Source organism: Triticum urartu, chromosome 3A, assembly GCF_056163025.1.
Source record: "Triticum urartu cultivar PI428250 chromosome 3A, HENAU_Tu73, whole genome shotgun sequence".
In the NCBI taxonomy this organism is placed as follows: domain Eukaryota; kingdom Viridiplantae; phylum Streptophyta; class Magnoliopsida; order Poales; family Poaceae; genus Triticum; species Triticum urartu.
In genome coordinates, this window is record NC_141875.1 from 381,417,263 (window position 1) to 381,441,054 (window position 23,792).

A 23,792-nucleotide genomic window follows, 5' to 3' on the forward strand; every position below is an offset into this window, starting at 1 on the left:
AGGCGTATCAACGGGCTATGGAGATGCCCATCAATAGATATCAATGTGAGTGAGTAGGGATTGCCATGCAACAGATGCACTAGAGCTATAAGTATATGAAAGCTCAAAAATAAACTAAGTGGGTGTGCATCCAACTTGCTTGCTCACGAAGACCTAGGGCATTTTGAGGAAGCCCATCATTGGTATATGCAAGCCAAGTTCTATAATGAAAAATTCCCACTAGTATATGAAAGTGATTAGAAAGGAGACTCTCTATCATGAAGATCATGGTGCTACTTTGAAGCACAAGTGTGGTAAAAGGATAGTAGCATTGTCCCTTCTCTCTTTTTCTATCATTTTTTATTTGGGCCTTTTCCTTTTTTATGGCCTCTTTTTTTTCGTCCGGAGTCTCATCCCGACTTGTGGGGGAATCATAGTCTCCATCATCCTTTCCTTACTTGGGACAATGCTCTAATAACGATGATCATCACACTTTTATTTACTTACAACTCGATACTTAGAACAAAATATGACTCTATGTGAATGCCTCTGGTGGTGTACTGGGATATGCAACGAATCAAGAGTGACATGTATGAAAGAATTATGAATGGTGGCTTTGCCACAAATACAATGTCAACTACATGATCATGCAAAGCAATATGACAATGATGGAGCGTGTCATAGTAAACAGAACGGTGGAAAGTTGCATGGCAATATATCTCGGAATGGCTATGGAAATGCCATGATAGGTAGGTATGGTGGCTGTTTTGAGGAAGGTATATGGTGGGTGTATGATACCAGCGAAAGGTGTGCGGTATTAGAGAGGCTAGCAATGGTGGAAGGGTGAGAGTGCGTACGATCCATGGACTCAACGTTAGTCATAAAGAACTCATATACTTATTGCAAAAATCTACAAGTTATCAAAGAAAAGTATTACGCGCATGCTCCTAGGGGGATAGATTGGTAGGAAAAGACCATCGCTCGTCCCCGACCGCCACTCATAAGGAAGACAATCAATAAATAAATCATGCTCCGACTTCATCACATAACGGTTCACCATACGTGCATGCTACGGGAATCCCAAACGTTAACACAAATATTTCTCAAATTCACAACTACTCAACTAGCATGACTCTAATATCACCATCTCCATATCTCAAAACAATTATCAAGTATCAAACTTCTCATAGTATTCAACACACTCATAAGAGAATTTTATTATTAATCTTGTATACCTAGCATATTAGGATTATTTAAGCAAATTACCATGCTATTTAAGACTCTCAAAATAATCTAAGTGAAGCATGAGAAATCAATAGTTTCTATAAAACAAGTCCACCACCATGCTCTGAAAGATATACACTACAAGAAATATGTCAACTTGTGACCTTGACTATTGGTCACCGAAAGGTCACAAATTTCCATTTACGACCTTTTTGTGACCAAAAACAGAAGGTCAAAAGCTGGCGGTCGTAAACTGACTATAGCGACCTTCTCTGTGAGAAGGTCGTAGACGTTTATGACAAAAATATGTCTACTGTGGCGTTTTGGTCACTAGCAACCTCCCCAAGCCACGTAGGCACCCAGCGTGGCAAGCTGATGTGGCACAAGATTCAGCCCGGTCCAATTCGGTTTTCTACATGGGCTTAGCCCAACAATTCGGCCTTTTTACTGTATATTTTTTCTATGAATTTTGTCTAGCTACATGGGCCTGGCCCAACAATTTGGCCTTTTTTATATTTTGGGCCATGGCCTTTTTAGTTTTTCAATATATATTTTTCAATCTGGTCCCACAAGTCAAATGGGTCCCACTTGTCATAATCTCCTATATTGGTCCCACATGTCAAAAATGTGAGCATTGTTTAGATTATTTTCACAAATGGGCCCACTAATCAGGTTTCCATTTCACACGTCTTCAAATCACACAAATAATCCATATTTTAAATAGAACAGAAAAAATGTAGAATTTCTTAGGCCTGGAGCTACTGTACAAAGTCTATTACAATTTGTGCATAGTCTATTACAACCCAGATATGCCTACTATTACAGTACTATAATATTTACAGTTTATTACAGTCAAACAGAACAAATCTTTGCTGCTAGGGCTACACGCCGCTTCGAACTTGAAATTTCCTAGGCCTGGAGCTCCTGTAAAAGGGTGAACACAAAGGCATTAGAGTACCATCTTCATTCCTGGAGTAGATATTCAAACCTCCAGGTTTAGTGTATAGACAATCTAGAAAATATATATTTAACAAAATTTCACAGAAATGTAGATGTCTATAATGTAGTGAAGATGTAATCACAACAACTGATGTATACATGAGAAGCAGCAACTAAAAGAATTCTACAATCTTTCATAGCAAGATATTGTATATTACTGTACTATGATGTATTGTATATTACTATACTTCAGATGTATTGCCACACCAAATTCTACAAGACGTCTGAAGTACAGTAATATACAATACATCATAGCAAGCTGACTGGACGAGTTTAGTTTGAACAACCCACTAAACAATTTAGCAATAAGAGCATACAACTACAACAAAACAGAGCATAATTCAGTTCTAATATGCACAACTAAAACAACTCCAATTTTGATTTTAATATGTATACAGCATGCATCATTGACCATGGAGCATACGGCCACAGCAAAACAAGGGAGCAATTCAGGGAAAGGAATACTACAGTTGCTTGAGACATGTGCTACTCGCTCGAAAGTAATCAGTAACCAACGAGTCAATAAAAGTGTGCAAGTAGGCCACTCTACCTAGTGAGATTAATACACTACAGAATCTATCTAAGACAAGACCACCACCGACATTAAACTGTACTATATTTCTGGACAGCAAACTAAATAGACAGCTGCTCTCAAACCATACATCCAAACAAAACAAATGAGTACTCTACGGAAACCTTAGAGCATGCTTTACAACTCATATGTAGAGGCCAACTTGAAATAATGAGCATAACAAACTCATTTTTCAGTTAGAAGCTCGCTGCCCAAAACTGTCAGGTAGTGCAGTTTTTTAACTAAACCAAATTTAGTTTACGGAATGGCCAGAGAAATCCAATTCTACAGGAGACATGATCATATTCCTAATCATCATACATTTTCCATGCAGATCAACCAATTCTTCTTGAAAAATGAAAATTATAGCAGTGATTCTGAAATGGCATTTACCTTCCATATCAAAGATGAAGTGTTCCCTTCTTTTAACTTCTTCAACCTAGAGCTCCTGTAGAAGAATGAAAATGATCGTTATCATGGCTGCCAATTCAAAATGAAAGCAATACCTTCCAACAGAGAACAGCTAGGAAAAGAATAATTAACAGAATAATAAATAGATACACAAGCAGCTAGGAGTCGATCCTGAAGCATGAGGGCATGGATAACAGTAGCAACCATGAGGAGTAAATAGTAGCAAATATTATATTGGTGGAAAAAGGTAAATACCAGCAAGCTCTAAGAAGACTCCAAGAGCTTGATGGCTCACAATACAATCATGTTTTCGATAACAAATACTACTAGAATTAAGGCACTGAACATATTCTAAGAAGTATCAACATCATGGCAGTAAAAATTAGTAGTAGCAGCTAGCAGGACATCAATCGAACACAACGTAATTATCATTTGAACAATCGAGACAACAAGTTACAGAACAAGCATGTATTGACAGGATAGTTATCAATAGTATAGAACAGAACTAAATCAAACAGAACTAAATATGCAAACGACAAGTGTACAAAAGCTGTATATACTGATACATACATGCTAACTGATTTTTGTTTGGCCTTTAAAGCATTAGTATGCTTGTTACTCTTTTTAGAGAGACAGGTATGTATATGGTCCTTTTTGCGCCTGTGGTTGCAAGCATATGCAGAAGAAGCAACTGTCGGGCCATTTTTGACTTTTGAGTTGAACACAAGGCTAATCCTCAGCCAGAAAAAATGAAGTGCTCAGAGAGAACCTGCTGGCTAGAGAATCTGGCTAACGGTCAGCCAGTAAAAACAAGTGCTCAAACCTAAGAATCTGGCTGGATAACTCGTATCGGACCTTCTTATGCACTACTAGGCGCATCGGATTTTTGCAACCCGATAGCGTACTCCTACTCAACAAACCAATAGTCGGAAATGTGGTAAAACAAACAGACAAGATATCTGCCCTCGATTGAATCAGTAGATAGCTCTAGGAGATCACCAGGTATGGTTCCGAACAGCATAATTTATCTTCCTACAAGACCATTATGCTACACTAGACCAACACTTCTCCATCCCAAATCAGTGCTAGCTTCTGTATCCCTCGTCAAAGTGTCAAATTTTACCTGAACCAGGGCAGTGCCGACCGCGAAAACCATGTACAGGTCAATGATATGCGGAGCAGGAGAAGCACATCAGTAACCCGGCAGTCGACAGCGGCAGAGGAAAGAAAATACTACCAGGGAAAGAGAACGAAATTTACCTTGAGATTCGTGGGCGTGGAGGCGTAGGCCTTGGTGAGGGACTGGACCAGGAGCTTGGAATCCCCCGCGGCCTTTGGCATCCTTGCTTCCTCCGCTTCGAGCTAGTAGATCAGAGTTCAAGAAATCAGATCACGGCGGAGGACGGACAGCGCGGCTCTTAGATCTAGAAACCCGGCCGCGAACGGGGCGCGGGGTTCGGGAGAGAGAGGGCCGAGAAGGACCAGGAAGGATCCAGCCCCAGGGCGGAGGCTGGAGAGATCTGCGCGAGGGAGGGGAGGAGGAGAATGACCTGTGCTGTGTTGGGGAATTGCGAGCTCCGGCAGATTCCGGGACTTCCTTTCTGCGGGTTTATTGAGCCGATGGAAGGGGGGCTGATCTCGGGCCCAAATGGCCCTGCGATTTGAGCTCTGACGAGGGGAGGGGGGAGGGAGGCGACCCCCATCACCATGGCTGCCAAATCCCTCCCTCCGGATCGAGGCTGTGTCCGCCAGATCGGTGTGGCCAAGGTTACCAATCTGCCTTGCTGCTCGAACTGGGCCTCGAGGAGAGGAGGTGGTGGCCATCAACGATGGGGATGGGGGGCGACGGTGGCGGCGGCGTCCATCTCCGCCTGGATCACGCGCGTGTGGGTATGGGAAGGGGAGGGGAATTGGCTCGCGAGATTTGTTCGCGAGGGGGCGACTCGGACAGGAGGGGTGGTGGAAGGAAGGATGGCCGGTGCTGGGGGTGATGAGGAGGTCGGCGGCGGCGGGGTTGGGGTAGGCCGGCGGCGGGGTTGGGATGGCAGAGAGAGGGAGGTCTGGGTCGGGGACAGAGGGATCTGGGAGGAGGTGGCGGCGGTGAGGAGCTGAGGGAGGAGGAGTGTGGGTGCGGGTTAGGGTTTGGGCTGCGGATGGATGGCTGGATGGAGAGGTGGAGAGTTGGACGGATGGATGGGCGCCATGTCATCGATCCGTGTGACAACTAAACCCACCAATGAGAATAGAGCACATATAATTGTGTTTTTCTTTTGTTTTTCTTCTACTTTTACACATGAAAAAAAATCAAAAAATGGTCTCACATTATGCACAAGATTGTATCTTGAATGGAAAACAATGTTGCCTAAGAAATTTTTCATTTTCGTTGCATGAAATATTCATTTTCCATTTCTCGAGTGCTCAAAATGAGTTTTTTTGTGAAGAACATACCAAATATTTGTTGCAAAATTGTATCAAATCATTTTTCTAAAATACTAGACCATATTTAATATACAAATAACCAAATGGTTGGGTGTCAAAACTTTTAATCCACCTCTCGTGAAAAAGACAAATTTCCGCCGATTCAGCTAGAAGCGGGTCAAATTTGAACTACAGTTGCCTCATAGTTTGCTATTTATTTTTTCCAAAAATCATTTCTAGGTACATAAGTATCTATTTAATCAGAGAAACATCAAAAGTTTTCCAAGATTCAACCACTAGCTAGGTACGGTCAAGCCCGCCGTTTTGACCGCATTTTGAAACGGGCATAAAAAATTCAAAAAAAATCAAAAAATTAGAAAACCTTCGCATTGTGTCATTATATGTGACCAAGTTTCCAGGAAAAATAATAAACTTGTAATGCGGTAATTATTTTAAAAAAGTGTTCTTAGAAATGAGCTATCATGTGTGAAGATTCATGGATTTCAACCCAAACACTCAATCTCATGGTCACATTCATGGCATAGTTTGTTCAAATGATCTCATATTGTGCACAAGGGTGCATCTTGGAATTCCAAACAATGTTGCCAAAGGGAGTTTTCATTTTCTTTGCACGGAAAATTCATTTTCCATTTTTCGAGTGCCCGAAATGAGGTTTTTTTGTGAAGGACCTACCATATATTTGTTGCAAAATTGTACCAAATCATTTTTATAAAATACTAGACCATATTTAATGCACAATTGACAAAATGGTTGGGTGCCAAAAGTTTTGATCCACCTCTGGAAAAAGACAAATTCCCGCCGATTCAGCTCGAAGCGGGTCAAATTTGAACTGCAGCTGCCTCATAGTTTGCTATTTATTTTTTCCAAAAATTATTTCTAGGTACATAAGTATCTATTTAATCAGAGAAACATCAATAGTTTTCCAAGATTCAACCACTAGCTAGGAACGGTCAAGCCCGCCGTTTTGACCGCATTTTGAAACGGGCATACAAAATTCAAAAAAAATCAAAAAATTGGAAAACCTTCTCATTGTGTCATTATATGTGACCAAGTTTCCAGGAAAAATAATAAACTTGTAATACGGTAATTATTTTAAAAAAGTGTTCTCAGAAATGAGCTATCATGTGTGGAGATCAATGGCTTTCAAGCCAAATGATCAATCTTATGGCCACATTCATTGCATAGTTTGTTCAAACGCTCTCATATTGTGCACAAGGGTGCATATTGGAATGGCAAACAATGTTTCCTAAGGAAGTTTTCATTTTCTTTGGACGAAAAAAACATTCTTCATTTTTCGAGTGCCCAAAAGGAGGGTTTTTTGTGAAGGACCTCCCAAATAATTGTTGAAAATTTGGACCAAATCAATTTTATAAAATACTAGGACATATTTAATGCACAATTGACCAAATGGTTGGGTGTCAAAAGTTTTGATCCACCTCTGGTGAAAAAGACAAACTTCCGCCGATTCAGTTGGAAGTGGGTCAAATTTGAACTGTAGCTGCCTTGTAGTTTGCTCCTTATTTTTTCCAAAAATCATTTATAGGTACATAAGTATCTATTTAATCAGAGAAATACCAAAAAAATTCCAAGATTCAACCACTAGCTAGGAACGGTCATTCCCTCCATTTTGACCGCATTTTGAAACGGGCATAAATTTTTTTAAAAAAATCAAAAAATTGGAAAACCTTCGCATTGTGTCATTATGTATGACCAAGTTACCAGGAAAAATAACAAACTTGTAATACGACAATTATTTTTAAAAAGTGTTCTCAGAAACGAGCTATCATGTGTGGAGATCAATGGCTTTCAAGCCAAATGATCAATCCTATGCCCACATTCATGGCATAGTTTGTTCAAATGATCTCCTATTGTGCACAAGGGTACATATTGGAATGGCAAACAATGTTGCCTAAGGAAGTTTTCATTTTGTTTGGACGAAAAAACCATTTTCCATTTTCTGAGTGCCCGAAAGGAGGTTTTTTTGTGAAGGAACTACCAAATAATTGTAGCAAAATTGGACCAAATCATTTTTATAAAATACTAGGCCATATTTAATTCACAATTGACAAAATGGTTGGGTGTAAAAGTTTTTGATCCACCTCTCGTGAAAAAGACAAATTTCCGCCGATTCAGCTAGAAGCGGGTGAAATTTGAACTGCAGCTGCGTCATAGTTTGCTATTTATTTTTTCCAAAAATCATTTCTAGTTACATAAGGACCTATTTAATCATAAATACATGGTTTGGTGGCGATACATCGAGGTTTGGGCGGTGGCCAAGGGCCCCAACTCTAGAGCGCGTAAACTCGCATGCCCGTCGCGTGGTCACCGCGTGACCGTAATGTTGCCATGTGTTCTGAGCGGCCTAGGCATGTCTAGTGGGTTGGGCACTCCCCAGGTTGGTGCTAGGAAGAAAATTACAACATAAGATTCTCACGAGGAGACCGATCGGTGCTCAAACATGAATTAGCAGCCAAGTGTTTGATTAGCGGTACGGGAAATGCACATGGCCAATGGGCGTGAGTTTTGGCTGAGGATGATCATCTACTAAGGAGAATGTCTTCACAAATTTTGAGCTCAAAAGGAGGATCCTAGGTGGTACTTGCTTTGCAAAGTACCACGCTGGACAAAAATATGAATGTTGAAGCTGGGCTCAAAATAATGAATGGAGTGAGCTGAAATTTTGTGGAGGATGGTTATTTGGGCATAGAAAAGCGTTGTAGAAAATTGATACCATTTGGACATGCCAAAGTAGTACTTCCTTCACAATGCTCTTCTATGGACAGAAACTTGGGAAAACTAGTGAGAGAGATTGGATGAATGAAATGAGCTCAAAATTGGTGTAGGTAAGTTACTTAGGTATGGTCATGCTCTGGTAAGTTTTCAGATCATTTGGGTAAGCCTAGCTAGTACTTACTTCACAAAGCTTCTCTCGAGGTAGAAACTTTAGAAATTTCCCGAGAAAGATTTACTAGGAAAATTGAGCTGAATATTATCATGTGGCAATGATTTGGGTATGGAAGAGTGTCCGAAAAGTTTGAGGGTAATAGGAGGGGTCTATATAACACTTGCTTTGCAACGTGCCAATTTGGCCATAAAATATAAATTGAACCTGGGCTCACATAGATGATTTGACTGAGCTGCAATTTGGAGGAGGGTGATAATTTGGGCATATGAAGGAACTGTAAAAATTTCATGTCATTTAGAGATATAAAAAAGGTACTTCCTTCACAATGCTTCTAGGTGGACAAAAACTTTGGAAATTTGCCGAAGAAGATTTGCTAGGCCAATGGAGCTGAATTTTGTCATGCGGTAATGATTTGGATAGGAAAGAGTGCCCAAAAATTCCAAGGGCAATCAAGAATATATAAATAGCACTTCCTTCATAAAGTGTTGTTGTGAACAGAATAGGAAAATGAATATTGTTGAATTAGTTTTGAACTAGGCAAGGAAGGATTTTTACATATTTGATGAAGATATGCCCCAAAGAATATATGAGGTTTTTTTGGGAATTTTGGGAATGATAGAAATATAGGTTGCTTCACAACCTAGGGCAAAAACTGCCACATGGACATGACACATAGGCAAAACTGATGAGATGGCACCTAGTCATCACAACCCACCACAATCTACAAGGCTATGACCATCTATATTGGTCATTAACAACTAGAAATAAGGCAGCGGACTAGCATTGTTTGCTTTGTGACCATTTCGTGTAAGGAAATTACGACCTTTCTGACCAAAATGGTCACAATGGTTTAGGGTTTGGAGCCCCCTGAACAGCTTTTGACCAATTGGTCTAAAATGGTCATAAATTTATGACCAATTCTTCGAGGGTCACTGACAGAAGGTCATAAGTTGACATATTCCTTGTAGTGATAAGTGAAGTACTAGAGCAAAACTATATAACTCAAAAGATATAAGTGAAGCACATAGAGTATTATAATAATTTCCAAATCATGTGTGTCTCTCTCAAAAGGTGTGTACAGCAAAGATGATTGTGGTAAACTAAAAATCAAAGACTCAAATCATACAAGACGCTCCAAGCAAACCACATATCATGTGGTGAATAAAAATATAGCTCCAAGTAAAGTTACCGATAGAAGTAGACGAAAGAGGAGATGCCTTCCGGGGCATCCCCAAGGTTTGGATTCTAGGTGTCCTTAGATTATCTTGGGGGTGCCATGGGCATCCCCAAGCTTAGGATCTTGCCACTCCTTGTTCCATAATCCATCAAATCTTTACCCAAAACTTGAAAACTTCACAACACAAAACTTAAAGTAGAAAATCTCGTGAGCTCAGTTAGCGAAAGAAAATCTTTTAGACCGCCGTGCTCTAAAAGACCGCGTCGCCGCCTCCGTCTCCCTGCTGCATTCGCTCGGGAGATGGAGCTCGATCCACCCCAGACCCTCTAGTTGCACATGAAGGGTTGCGGGAGCAGCGGAACGCGGGTCGACTTCAACTTCCCCGCTCCTCACGTCATGTACCTCCGCCGCGGATGGAAGACGTTCACTCGCATCCACAACCTGCTCTCCATCAAGGTCTTTGAATATTTCGGAACTCGCCTGAAGTGCTGCGTGAAGAGCTCCTGCAACGATGAAGATCCTCTTCAAGCGAGAGCGATGAGGAGGGCAGCGACAGCGAGGATGAGAGCGTCGAGCAGGGTCACGTCGACCTCGTCTCCGACTGACCGTGTCACCCCATGCTACCTCTTGAGCACTGCGTTGGTTTTCCCTTGAAGAGGAAAGGGTGATGCAGTAAAGTGGCGTAAGTATTTCCCTTAGTTTTTGAGAACCAAGGTATCAATCCAGTAGGAGATCACGCTCGAGTCCCACGCACCTACAAAAACAAATAAGAACCTCACAACCAACGCGATAAAGGGGTTGTCAATCCCTTCATGATCACTTACGAGAGTGAGATCTGATAGATATGATAACATAATATTTTTGGTATTTTTATGATAAAGAGAAATAAAGATGCAGAGTAAAATAAACGGCAATAGAAATAGCTAAGTGTTGGAAGATAGACCTGGGGGCCATAGGTTTCACTAGTGGCTTCTCTCAAGAGCATAAGTATTACGGTGGGTAAACGAACTACTGTCGAGCAATTGATAGAATTGAGCATAGTTATGAGAATATCTAGGTATGATCATGTATATAGGCATCACGTCCGTGACAAGTAGACGGAAACGATTCTGCATCTACTACTATTACTCCACACATCGACCGCTATCCAGCATGCATCTAGAGTATTAAGTTCATAAGAACAGAGTAATGCTTTAAGTAAGATGACATGATGTAGAGGGATAAACTCATGCAATATGATATAAACCCCATCTTTTTATCCTCGATGGCAACAATACAATACGTGCCTTGCTGCCCCTGCTGTCACTGGGAAAGGACACCACAAAATTGAACCCAAAGCTAAGCACTTCTCCCATTGCAAGAAAGATCAATTTAGTAGGCCAAACCAAACTGACAATTTGAAGAGACTTGCAAAGATAAACCAATCATACATAAAAGAATTCAGAGGAGATTCAAATATTGTTCATAGATAAACTTGATCATAAACCCACAATTCATCGGATCTTGACAAACACACCGCAAAAGAAGATTACATCGAATAGATCTCCAAGAAGATCGACGAGAACTTTGTATTGAGATCCAAAGAGAGAGAAGAAGCCATCTAGCTAATAACTATGGACCCAAAGGTCTGAAGTAAACTACTCACACATCACCGGAGAGGCCATGGAGTTGATGTAGAGGCCCTCCGTGATCAATGCCCCCTCCGGCGAAGCTCCAGAAAAGGCCCCAAGATGGGATCTCTTGGGTACAGAAGGTTGCGGCGGTGGAATTAGGTTTTCATGGTGCTCCTGGATGTTTGGGGGGTACGTGGATATATAGAGGAGGAAGAAGTACGTCGGTGGAGCAACAAGGGGCCCACAAGGGTGGAGGGCGCGCCCAGGGGGTATGCGCCCCCCTGCCTCGTGGCCTCCTACATTGTTTCTTGATGCCCACTCCAAGTCTCCTGGATCACGTTTGTTGAGAAAAGCATGTTCCTGGAGGTTTCACTACGCTTGGACTCCGTTTGATATTCCTTTTCGGCGAAACTCTAAAATAGGCAAAAAAACAACAATTTGGGTTGGGCCTCCGATTAGTAGGTTAGTCCCAAAAATGATATAAAAGTGTAAAATAAAGCCCATTAACATCCAAAATAGATAATATAATAGCATGGAGCAATCAAAAATTATAGATACGTTGGAGATGTATCAAGCATCCCCAAGCTTAATTCCAGCTCGTCCTCGAGTAGGTAAATGATAAAAAAAAATTGATGTGGAATGCTTTCTAACATATTTCTCAGTGTAATTTTTCTTTATTGTGGCATGAATGTTCAGATCCGAAAGATTCAAGACAAAAGTTTAATATTGACATAAAAATAATAATACTTCAACTATACTAACTAAGCAACCATGTCTTCTCAAAATAACATGGCCAAAGAAAGTTATCCCTACAAAATCATATAGTCTGGCTATGCTCTATCTTCACCACACAAAATATTTAAATCATGCACAACCCCGATGACAAGCCAAGCAATTGTTTCATACTTTTGATGTTCTCAAACTTTTTCAATCTTCCCGCAATATATGAGCGTGAGCCATGGACATAGCACTATATGTGGAATAGAATGGTGGTTGTGGAGAAGACAAAAAGGAGAAGATAGTCTCACATCAACTAGGCGTATCAACGGGCTATGGAGATGCCCATCAATAGATATCAATGTGAGTGAGTAGGGATTGCCATGCAACGGATGCACTAGAGCTATAAGTATATGAAAGCTCAACAAAAGAGACTAAGTGGGTGTGCATCCAACTTGCTTGCTCATGAAGACATAGGGAATTTTGAGGAAGCCCATCATTGGAATATCCAGGCCAAGTTCTATAATGTAAAATTCCCACTAGTATATAAAAGTGATAACATAGGAGACTCTCTATCATGAAGATCATGGTGCTACTTTGAAGCACAAGTGTGCAAAAAGGATAGTAGCATTGTCCCTTCTCTCCTTTTCTTTCATTTTTTTGGCCTTCTCCTTTTTTATGGCCTTCCTCTTTTCTTTTTTTGTCCGGAGTCTCATCCCGACTTGTGGGGGAATCATAGTCTCCATCATACTTTCCTCACTGGGACAATGCTCTAATAATGATGATCATCACACTTTAATTTACTTACAACTCAAGAATTACAACTCAATACTTAGAACAAAATATGACTCTATGTGAATGCCTCCGGCGGTGTACCGGGATGTGCAATGATGCATGAGTGACATGTATGACATGTATGAAGAATTATGAACGGTGGCTTTGCCACAAATACGATGTCAACTACATGATCATGCAAGCAATAATGACAATGATGAAGCGTGTCATAATAACAGAACAGTGGAAAGTTGCATGGCAATATATCTCGGAATGGCTATGGAAATGCCATGATAGGTAGGTATGGTGTCTGTTTTGTGGAAGGCATATGGTGGGGTTATGGTACCGGTGAAAGTTGCACGATACTAGAGAGGCTAGCAATGGTGGAAGGATGAGAGTGCGTATAATCCATGGACTCAACATTAGTCATAAAGAACTCACATACTTATTGCAAAAATCTATTAGTTATCGAAACAAATTATTACATGCATGCTCCTAGGGGGATAGATTGGTAGGAAAAGACCATCGCTCGTCCCCGACCGCCACTCATAAGGAAGACAATCAATAAATAAATCATGCCCCGACTTCCTCACATAACGGTTCACCATACGTGCATGCTACGGGAATCACAAACTTCAACACAAGTATTTCTAAAATTCACAACTACTCAACTAGCATGACTCTAATATCACCATCTCCATATCTCAAAACAATTATCAAGTATCAAACTTCTCATAGTATTCAATGCAATTCTATGAAAGTTTTTATATTATTCCTAAAAGAAAATTTCCATGTTGTTCTAAAGGACTCTCAAAATAATATAAGTGAAGCATGGGAGATCAATTATTTTTATAAAATAAAACCACCACCATTCTCTAAAAGGTATAAGTGAAGCACTAGAGCAAAAACTATATGGCTCAAAAGATATAAGTGAAGCACATAGAGTATTCTAATAAATTTCAAATCATGTGAGTCTGTCTCAAAAGGTGTGTACAGCAAGGATGATTGTGGTAAACTAAAAAGCAAAGAATCAAATCATACAAGACGCTCCAAGCAAAACACATATCATTGGTGAATAAAAATATAGCTCCAAGTAAAGATACCGGTAGACGAAGACGAAAGAGGGGATGCCTTCCGGGGCATCCCCAAGCTTAGACTTTTGGGTGTCCTTGAATTTTAACTTGGGGTCCCATGAGCATCCCCAAGCTTAGGCTCTTGTCACTCCTTGTTCCATAATCCATCAAAACTTAACCCAAAACTTGAAAACTTCACAACACAAAACTCAAAATAGAAAATCTCGTGAGCTCCGTTAGCGAAAGAAAACAAAACACCACTTCAAGGTACTGTAATGAACTCATTGTTTATTTATATTGGTGTTAAAACTACTGTATTCCGACTTCTCTATGGTTTATAAACTATTTTACTAGCCATAGATTCATCAAAATAAGCAAACAACACACGAAAAACAGAATCTGTCAAAAACAGAACAGTCTGTAGTAATCTGTAGCTAGCGCAAGATCTGGAACCCCAAAAATTCTAAAATAAACTGATGGACGTGAGGAATGTATCTATTAATCATCTGCAAAAAGAATTAACTAAATATCACTTTCCAAATAAAAATGGCAGCAGTTCTCGTGAGCGCTAAAGTTTCTGTTTTTTTACAGCAAGATTAACAAGACTTTCCCAAGTCTTCCCAACGGTTCTACTTGGCACAAACACTAATTAAACACAAAAAACACGACCAAAACAGAGGCTAGATAAATTATTTATTACTAAACAGGAGAAAAAATCAAGGAATAAAAATAAAATTGGGTTGCCTCCCAACAAGCGCTATCGTTTAACGCCCCTAGCTAGGCATAAAAGGCAAGGATAGATCTAGGTATTGCCTTCTTTGGTAGGCAATCCTTCAATGAGGCATCTACCATCCTTAGGAATTTCTTTATTTTTATTGATTATCAAACTTTTAGGCACAAGATCGAAAAATTCATTTGAAACAAATGGTTCCTTAATGATAGAAAAAAGATTGGGATGAATACTTATAGATTTGAGATCCGCACTTTCCTTACTAGAAGACTAACCCTTATTTTTAGGAACATACATAACCTTGGCCATTTTAGTGGGAAGACTTGGAGTATTCTTTACGGAAGAAAAAATGGTTCCCAAGTTGGTAATAATGCCCTCAAGTTTATCGATTCTAGTGGAATCATGATTTATTCTTTCATTAATTATAGGTTCCTTCTCATTAATATTTTTCAAAGTTACTCCTACTTTAGATCCATATTGGGTAATTTGGTTGTGGATCTTTTTATCGAAATTTTCAATTAACTCAATGGTAGCAACTTTATTTTCAATAATTTCAAGTTTTTGCATTACATGCTCCAAAGTTAACATAGTTGCATTAACCAAAAGAGGAGGTGAGCCAAATAAATCTATCATAGAATTATAGGAATCAAAAGTGTGGCTACCCAAGAAGTTCCCCCGGTAATGGTATCAAGGACATATCTGTGCCAAGGAATAGCACCTACATAAAAATTGCGAAGAAGAACGGAAGTAGATTGCTTCCTGGTAGATCTATTTTGAGCATTGCAAATTCTATACCAAGCATCTTTTAGATTTTCTCCCTCCCTTTGCTTAAAATTTAGAACTTCATTCTCGGGAGACAACGGATAAGAAAAGGGACTAGCCATAACGACAAGCAAACGGAAAAGAGGCGAACGGAAAAGAGAGGGAGGTTAGAGAGAGAGAGGGTGAATAAAATGGCAAGGGTGAAGTGGGGGAGAGGAAAACGAGAGGCAAATGGCAAATAATGTAATGCGGGAGATAAGGGTTTGTGATGGGTACTTGGTATGTTGACTTTTGTGTAGACCTCCCCGGCAACGGCACCAGAAATCCTTCTTGCTACCTCTTGAGCACTTGCGTTAGTTTTCCCTTGAAGAGGAAAGGGTGGTGCAGTAAAGTAGCGTAAGTATTTCCCTCAATTTTCGAGAACCAAGGTATCAATCCAGTAGGAGGCTACGCGCGAGTCCCTCGCACCTACACAAAGCAAATAAATCCTCGCAACCAATGCGATAAGGGGTTGTCAATCCCTACACGGTCACTTATGAGAGTGAGATCTGATAGATATGATAAGATAATATTTTTGGTATTTTTATGATAAAGATGCAAAGTAAAATAAAAGGTAATGAAAATAACTAAGTAATGGAAGACTAATATGATGAAGATAGACCCGGGGTCCATAGGTTTCACTAGTGGCTTCTCTCAAGAGCATAAGTATTTTACGGTGGGTGAACAAATTACTGTTGAGCATTTGATAGAATTGAGCATAGTTATGAGAATATCTAGGTATGATCATGTATATAGGCATCACGTCCAAGACAAGTAGACCGACTCCTGCCTGCATCTACTACTATTACTCCACACATCGACAACTATCCAGCATGCATCTAGAGTATTAAGTTCAAGAGAATAGAGTAACGCTTTAAGCAAGATGACATGATGTAGAGGGATAAACTCATGCAACATGATGAAAACCCCATCTTGTTATCCTCGATGGCATCAATACAATACGTGCCTTGCTGCCCCTACTATCACTGGGAAAGGACACCGCAAGATTGAACCCAAAGCTAAGCACTTCTCCCATTGCAAGAAAGATCAATCTAGTAGGCCAAACCAAACTAATAATTCGAAGAGACTTGCAAAGATAACCAATCATACATAAAAGAATTCAGAGAAGATTCAAATAGTGTTCATAGATAAACTTGATCATAAACCCACAATTCATCGGTCTCAACAAACACACCGCACAAGAATATTACATCGAATAGATCTCCACCAGAGAGGGGGAGAACTTTGTATTGAGATCCAAAAAGAGAGAAGAAGCCATCTAGCTAATAACTATGGACCCGAAGGTCTGAGGTAAACTACTCACACTTCATCGGAGAGGCTATGGTGTTGATGTGGAAGCCCTCCATGATCGATGCCCCCTCCGGCGGAGCTCTGGAATAGGCCCCAAGATGGGATCTCGTGGATACAGAAATTTACTGCGCTGGAATTAGGGTTTTGGCTCCGTATCTGATCGTGTGGGGGTACGTAGGTATATATAGGAAGAAGAAGTATGTCGGTGGAGCAACAGGGGGCCCACGAGGGTGCAGGGCGCGCCTGGGGGGGTAGGCGCGCCCCCCTACCTCATGGCCTCCCTGTTGGTTGCTTGACGTAGGGTCCAAGTCTCCTGGATCTTGTTCGTTCCAAAAATCACGTTCCCGGAGGTTTCAGTCTGTTTGGACTCCGTTTGATATTCCTTTTCTTCGAAACCCTAAAATAGGCAAAAAAACAGTAATTCTGGGCTGGGCCTCCGGTTAATAGGTTAGTCCCAAAAATAATATAAAAGTGAATAATAAAGCCCAATAATGTCCAAAACAGAAGATAATATAGCATGGAGCAATCAAAAATTATAGATACGTTGGAGACGTATCATGGACACTTGAAAATAAGATTGGGGTTTAAGGGTTTTTGGATGCACAAGTAGTATCTCTACTTAGTGCAGAGTTTTGGGCTAGCAAAGATAGGGGCAAGCACCACATGTTAAAGGATCTATGACAATATGACTTCTATGTGAATATGAACAAACATAAATCATTAGGTTGTCTTCCTTGTCCAACGTCAACAGTTTTGGCATATAATATTTTGATGAGGGCTCACAATCACAAAAGATTTCTAGGATAGTATATTTATATGTGAATCTTCTCTTCCCTTATTAATTCTTTCATGAGTTGCATCATTGACTAATGCTATGTTTGTCAATCTCTAATAAAATTTTCTACTTATACTTTCCTTATGTGGTGCCATCACCTACCATAGGATTAGTATATAATATTTTATTTATTTAATTCCTTTATTTTATTTGTTTCCTTTCTTATTTCTTGTCTTTATTTGGAACATGAAAGTGAAGAAAGCAAAACTCATACGAAACTTTATTATATAACTTGCACATGATTACAAGGATATATCACTAAGCAAACTCTCAAAGAAGAAAGTATCGAACTAAACTTTTATTCATCTAAAGCAAAAGGGTCGAACTAAAAGAAGTGAAAGTAAAAAGATAGTGGGATGATACGATACCGGGGAACCTCCCCCAAGCTTGGCAGAAGCCAAGGGGAGTGCCCATACCCGATACTCAATTCTCCTTTGGTGGTGAAGAAGCTGATGTTGGTGAAGAAGAAGAGATCTTGTCTTCGGATTTCCATGGCAGAGGTCCACCATCGTAAGAGGAGGACTGAGTCTCACGAGACCTGCAACTAGCAGCCAAACTCATACCTTTAAACCTTGCCTCATATTCAAAGACTTGGTTTTGAAGATCATAGATCTGGCTTTGGAAAAAGTTGATTTGCTCGTTGAGGGTGAAGATGATGTCCTTCACAGGCTTTCCATCCACCTTGAGATCACGGGAAAGGTCTGTGATCATGAGGTGATAGGCATTTAGCCCACGCTACACCATCCCTTTGCACCGGAAGACGTCTTGCTCCACAGCTTCAAGCTTGGCCTCCACGGTTCCCGTCCCCTTGGGACATGGCACATCGCGGAGCTGAAGCACCCCCTCATGCATCCGGATGACCTGAGGGTGCTGCACCACTTCCCGAAGATATGGTTTGATGATGTTCTTGAAGAACTTGTCCTTGGAGGAGCTTGAAGAGGCCATGGTAGATGGGACCTGACAGAAAATAGCAAGGAAAAATATAACAGAGGATTTCTCCGTGATACGATGATCAACAGGTTTGGGAAGTATATATAGATTTTTTTATCTTGGAGGACAAGTAAATGGTAGAAAAACAGAGTATGCAAGGTGTCCCAAGTGGGCACAACCCACCTGGGCGCGCCAGGCTACTTCCTGGAAGTTTCTTTTTTTCCAGAATTCTAAAATATTTGAAAACTGATAAAAAATATTTTTGCGGATTTTCGGAGTCCGTTTACTTAGCGTATCATGTACCTCCTTATTTTCACGATTCTGGAGTGTTTCAGAAGGACTCTTTTATGTGTTCTTCCGATGTCATAGTTTGGATAATATTACTTTCAATATTAATAGGCATACCTGAGATATAATGCTTTATTCGTTGCCCATTGACAACCTTCGGGTTAGTACCTTCGGAATTATTTATTTTGATGGCTCTAGACCAGTAAACCTCCTCGACGACGTATGGGCCTTCCCTTTTTGAGAGGAGTTTTCCTACAAAGAATCTGAAACGGTAGTTGTACAAAAGAACATATTCTCCGGCTTTAAACTCACGCTTTTGAATTATTTTGTCATGCCATCTTTTTACTTTTTCTTTAAATAATTTTGCATTTTCATAAGCTTGGGTTCTCCATTCATCTAATGAGCTAATATCAAATAAGCTCTTTTCACCATCAAGTTTGAAGTCATAATTGAGTTCTTTGATTGCCCAGTATGCTTTATGTTCTAACTCAAGAGGCAAATGACATGCTTTTCCATAAACCATTTTATAAGGAGACATACCCATAGGATTTTTATAAGCTATTCTACAAGCCCAAAGTGCATCATCTAATTTCTTAGACAAATTCTTCCTAGACCTAGTGACAGTCTTTTGCAAATCTAATTTTATTTCTCTATTGCTAAGTTCAGCTTGACCACTAGACTGAGGATGATAAGGTAATGCAATTCTATGGTTGACATCATACATGGCAAGCATTTTACAGAAAGCACCATGAATAAAGTGTGAACCACCATTAGTCATTAAATATCTAGGGACTTGGAAAATAACTTCCTTAAGCATTTTAATAGAGGTGTTGTGATCAGCACTACTAGTTGGAATAGCTTCTACCCATTTAGTAACATAATCAACAGCAACCAAAATATGTGTATACCCATTAGAGCAAGGAAAAGGTCGCATGTAATCAAATCTTCGAACATCAAATGGTTCAACAGCAAGTGAATAATTCATAGGAATTTCTTGATGCTTACCGGTATTAACTATTCTTTGACATTCATCACAAGATAAGACGAACTTACGGGCATCCTTGAAGAGAGTAGGCCAATAAAATCGAGATTGCAATACCTTGTGAGCAGTTCTATCTCCAGCATGATTCCCTCCATAAGCCTCGGAGTGACATTTCCGTAGGATTTTTCCCTGTTCATGCTCAGGTACACAATGTCTAATAATACCATCTAATCCTTTATAAAGATGTGGGTCATCCCAAAAGTAATGTCTTAAATCATAGAAGAATTTTTTTCTTTTGTTGGTATATAAAGTTAGGTGGTAAATATTTAGCAACAATATAATTAGCATAATCAGCATACCAAGGAGTACTATGAGAAACATTTATTGCAGCTAATTGCTCATCAGGAAAACTATCATCAATATAGTGGGTCATCAAGCACATTTTCAAGCCTAGACAAATTATCAGCAACTGGGTTCTCAGCTCCTTTTCTATCAACGGTATGTAAATCAAATTCTTGTAACAAGAGAACCCATCGTATAAGTCTAGGTTTAGCATCTTTCTTTTCCATAAGATATTTAATAGCAGCATGGTCTGTGTGAACAGTTACTTTGGAATCAACAATATAAGGTCTAAATTTATCACAAGCAAACACAACTACTAAGAATTCTCTTTCAGTAGTAGCATAATTTCGTCGAGCACTGTCTAGAGTTTTACTAGCATAATGAATAACATTGAGTTTCTTATCAACTCTTTGTCCTAGAACAGCACCAACAACATAACCACTAGCATCACACATAATTTCAAAAGGCAAGTTCCAATTAGGTGGTTGAACAATAGGTGTAGAAATTAAAGCTTTCTTAAGTGTTTCAAAGGCTTCTACAATCATCATAAAAAAACAAAAGGAATGTCCTTCTGCAAGAGATCAGTAAGAGGCCTAGAAATTTTTGAAAAGTCTTTGATAAATCTCATATAGAAACCAGCAGGGCCTAAGAAACTACGAATACCTTTTATATCTTTAGGACACAACATTTTTTCAATTGCATCAACCTTAGCTTGATCCACTTCAAAACCTCTTTCAGAAATTTTAAGACCCAAGACAATGCCTTCATTAACCATAAAGTGGCACTTCTCCCAATTCAAGACAAGATTTGTTTGTTCACATCTCTACAAAACTCGATCAAGATTGCTTAAACAATCATCAAAAGACTTCCCATAAACAGAAAAGTCATCCATGAAAACCTCAACAATATTTTCACAAAAGTCAGAGAATATAGCAGTCATACATCTTTGAAAGGTAGAAGGTTCACTACATAAACCAAAAGGCATACGTCTATAAGCATAAGTTCCAAAGGGACAAGTAAAGTGGTCTTTTCTTGATCAGGTTGAGAAACAGGTATTTGTGAAAAACCAGAATATCCATCAAGGAAGCAAAAGTGTGTGTGCTTAGATAATCTTTCGAGCATTTGATCAATAAAAGGCAAAGGGTAATGATCTTTTCTAGTTTCTTTGTTTAATTTTCTAAAATCAATTACCATTCTATAGCCTGTGACAATTCTTTGTGGAATAAGTTCATTCTTATCATTAGGAACAACAGCTATACCTCCTTTCTTAGGAACACAATGAACATGACTTACCCATCTACTATCATCTATGGGATAGATTATACCTGCTTCCAGAAGTTTTAATATTTCCGTTCTTACCACTTCTTTCATCTTCGAGTTCAACCGACGTTGGTGATTAACAATAGGTTTAGCATCAGGTTCCATATTAATTTTGTGCTGGCATTGAGTGGGACTAATGCCCTTTAAATCATCAAGAGTATATCCAATAGCAGCTTGGTGCTTCCTTAGAATTTCAATAATCTTTCTTCTTCATGTTCTGTAAGGATAGCACTAATAATAACAGGATATATCTTCTTTTCATCAAGATAAGCATATTTCAAAGTGTTTGGTAATTGTTTTAATTCAAACACAGGATCACCTTTAGGTGGAGGAGGACCTCCTAGAGTTTCAATAGGCAAATTGTGTTTAAGCAGAGGACGTTGTTCAAAGAAAATTTTATCTATTCATTTCTTTCATGCATATAAAAAAATTCTCATGGTCTAGAAAATATTGTTCTAAAGGATCAGTAGGTGGTACAATAATAGAAGCAAGACCAATTAATTCATCTTTACTAGGCAATTCTTTTTCATGAAGATTTCTACTAAACTTGGAAAAATTAAACTCATGAGACCCATCACCAAATCTAACACCAACAGTTTGTTTCTTATAGTCTATCTTAGCATTAACTGTATTCAGGAAAGGTCTACAAAGATAATGGGACAAAAGTCATCTTGTGGGGAACCATGAACAAGCAAATCAGTAGGGTATTTTATTTTCCGACACAAGACTTCAACATCTCTAACAATCCCAAATGGTGATACAGTGTCTCTATTAGCAAGTTTGATAGTAACATCTATGTCTTCTAACTCTGCAGGTGCTATGTCTTTCATAATTTCTTGATATAAAGTGTAAGGAATAGCACTCACACTGGCACCCATGTCACATAAACCATGATAACTGTGATCTCCTATTTTAACTGAGATAACAGGCATGCCAACAATGGGTCTATGTTTATATTTCGTATTGGGTTTGGAAATTCTAGCAACTTCTTCACAGAAGTAAATAACATGCCCATCCATATCTTTTTCTAAGAGATCTTTAACCATAGCAATACTAGGTTCAACTTTAATTTGTTCATCAGGTTTAGGTGTTCTAATATAGCTTTCGTTAACATTATAAAGTACAGTTTCTTCTTTAACCGGTATCGATTATTTAATTTCTTCTTTAATAGGTGGGTGGTATTTAAAAAACTTCTCTTTAGGGAGTTCAACATGGGTAGGAAATGATTCACAAAAGGAGGCTACTATCTCAGAGTCAAGTCCATATTTAGTGCTAAACTTTTGAAAAGCATCGGTATCCATAAAAGATTTAACACAATCATATTCAAGTTTAATACCTGTCTCTTTACCTTTGTCGAGTTCCCAATCTTTAGAGTTGCATTTAATTCTTTCCAAAGGATCCCACCGGAATTCAATAGTCTTCTTTATAAAAGAACCAGCACAAGAAGTATCAAGCATGGTTTGATCATTACGAGAAAGCCGAGCATAAAAATTCTGGATAATAATTTCTCTTGAGAGCTCATTATTGGGGCATGAATCTAACATTGAATTAAGCCTCCCCCAAGCTAGAGCAATACTTTATCCTTCACGAGGCCAAAAATTATATATATAATTCCGATCACGATAAACTAGATGCATAGAATAATTTTTTTGGTGGAACTCCAGTTTCAAACGATTCCAATTCCATGATCCAATATCATCGCATAGCCTATACCATGCCAATGCTTTTCCCTTCAAAGATAAAGGAAAACCTTCTTCATAACTTTATCTCCGGGTAAACCTGCAAGCTTAAACAATCCACAAATTTGTTCTACATATATCAAGTGCATATCAGGATGTTCGGTTCCATCTCCTGCATAAGGATTAGCTAGCAGTTGTTCTGTCATACCCGAAGGACTTCCATATTCTATATTTTCAGTAGGTGTAGTAGGTTGAGGGGTAGCTAATTGTGGTTCCGGACAAGGTGAAGATACCCGAACAAACCCCTCAAAGGATTTCCATAGTAACAAGTGACAATAAATTTCAGCACACTATATAAATGTTTCCTTACCGAATTCCACTTACCAAAGGTGCTTCACTCCCCGGCAACGAAGCCAAAAATTAGCCTTGATGAACCACAAGTATAGGGGGTCAATTGTAGCTCTTTTCAATAAGTAAGAGTGTCTGCAGGTGGTTTTCAGTTAGGTAACGTCTGCAAGTCACTGGTGCGCGTCGGTCCTAAACAAACAGTTTTTAACCCCTTTCCGCGAGGGCATATGGAACCGTCTCCAAGTGAGTGTGGGCGATAGGGGGGTCCTTCCCACACGACCCAGAAACCGTCGGGGATAGGGAGCCTTGATGCATACAGTTGTCCCTGTACAACCATTTCTGAT

The 23,792-nt window shown here is 39.4% G+C and overlaps 1 long non-coding RNA gene across 1 annotated transcript; it reads right to left on the reverse strand.

The window, feature by feature from the left end:
• Positions 1–1,842: 1,842 nt before the first annotated feature.
• LOC125548378 (uncharacterized) lies at positions 1,843–5,394 on the reverse strand. Its single transcript, XR_015599738.1, has 4 exons — positions 4,735–5,394; positions 4,445–4,546; positions 3,167–3,221; positions 1,843–2,127 (listed from the first exon to the last, which is right to left on the reverse strand). It is a non-coding gene; the product is annotated as an uncharacterized LOC125548378 (long non-coding RNA).
• Positions 5,395–23,792: the final 18,398 nt, after the last annotated feature.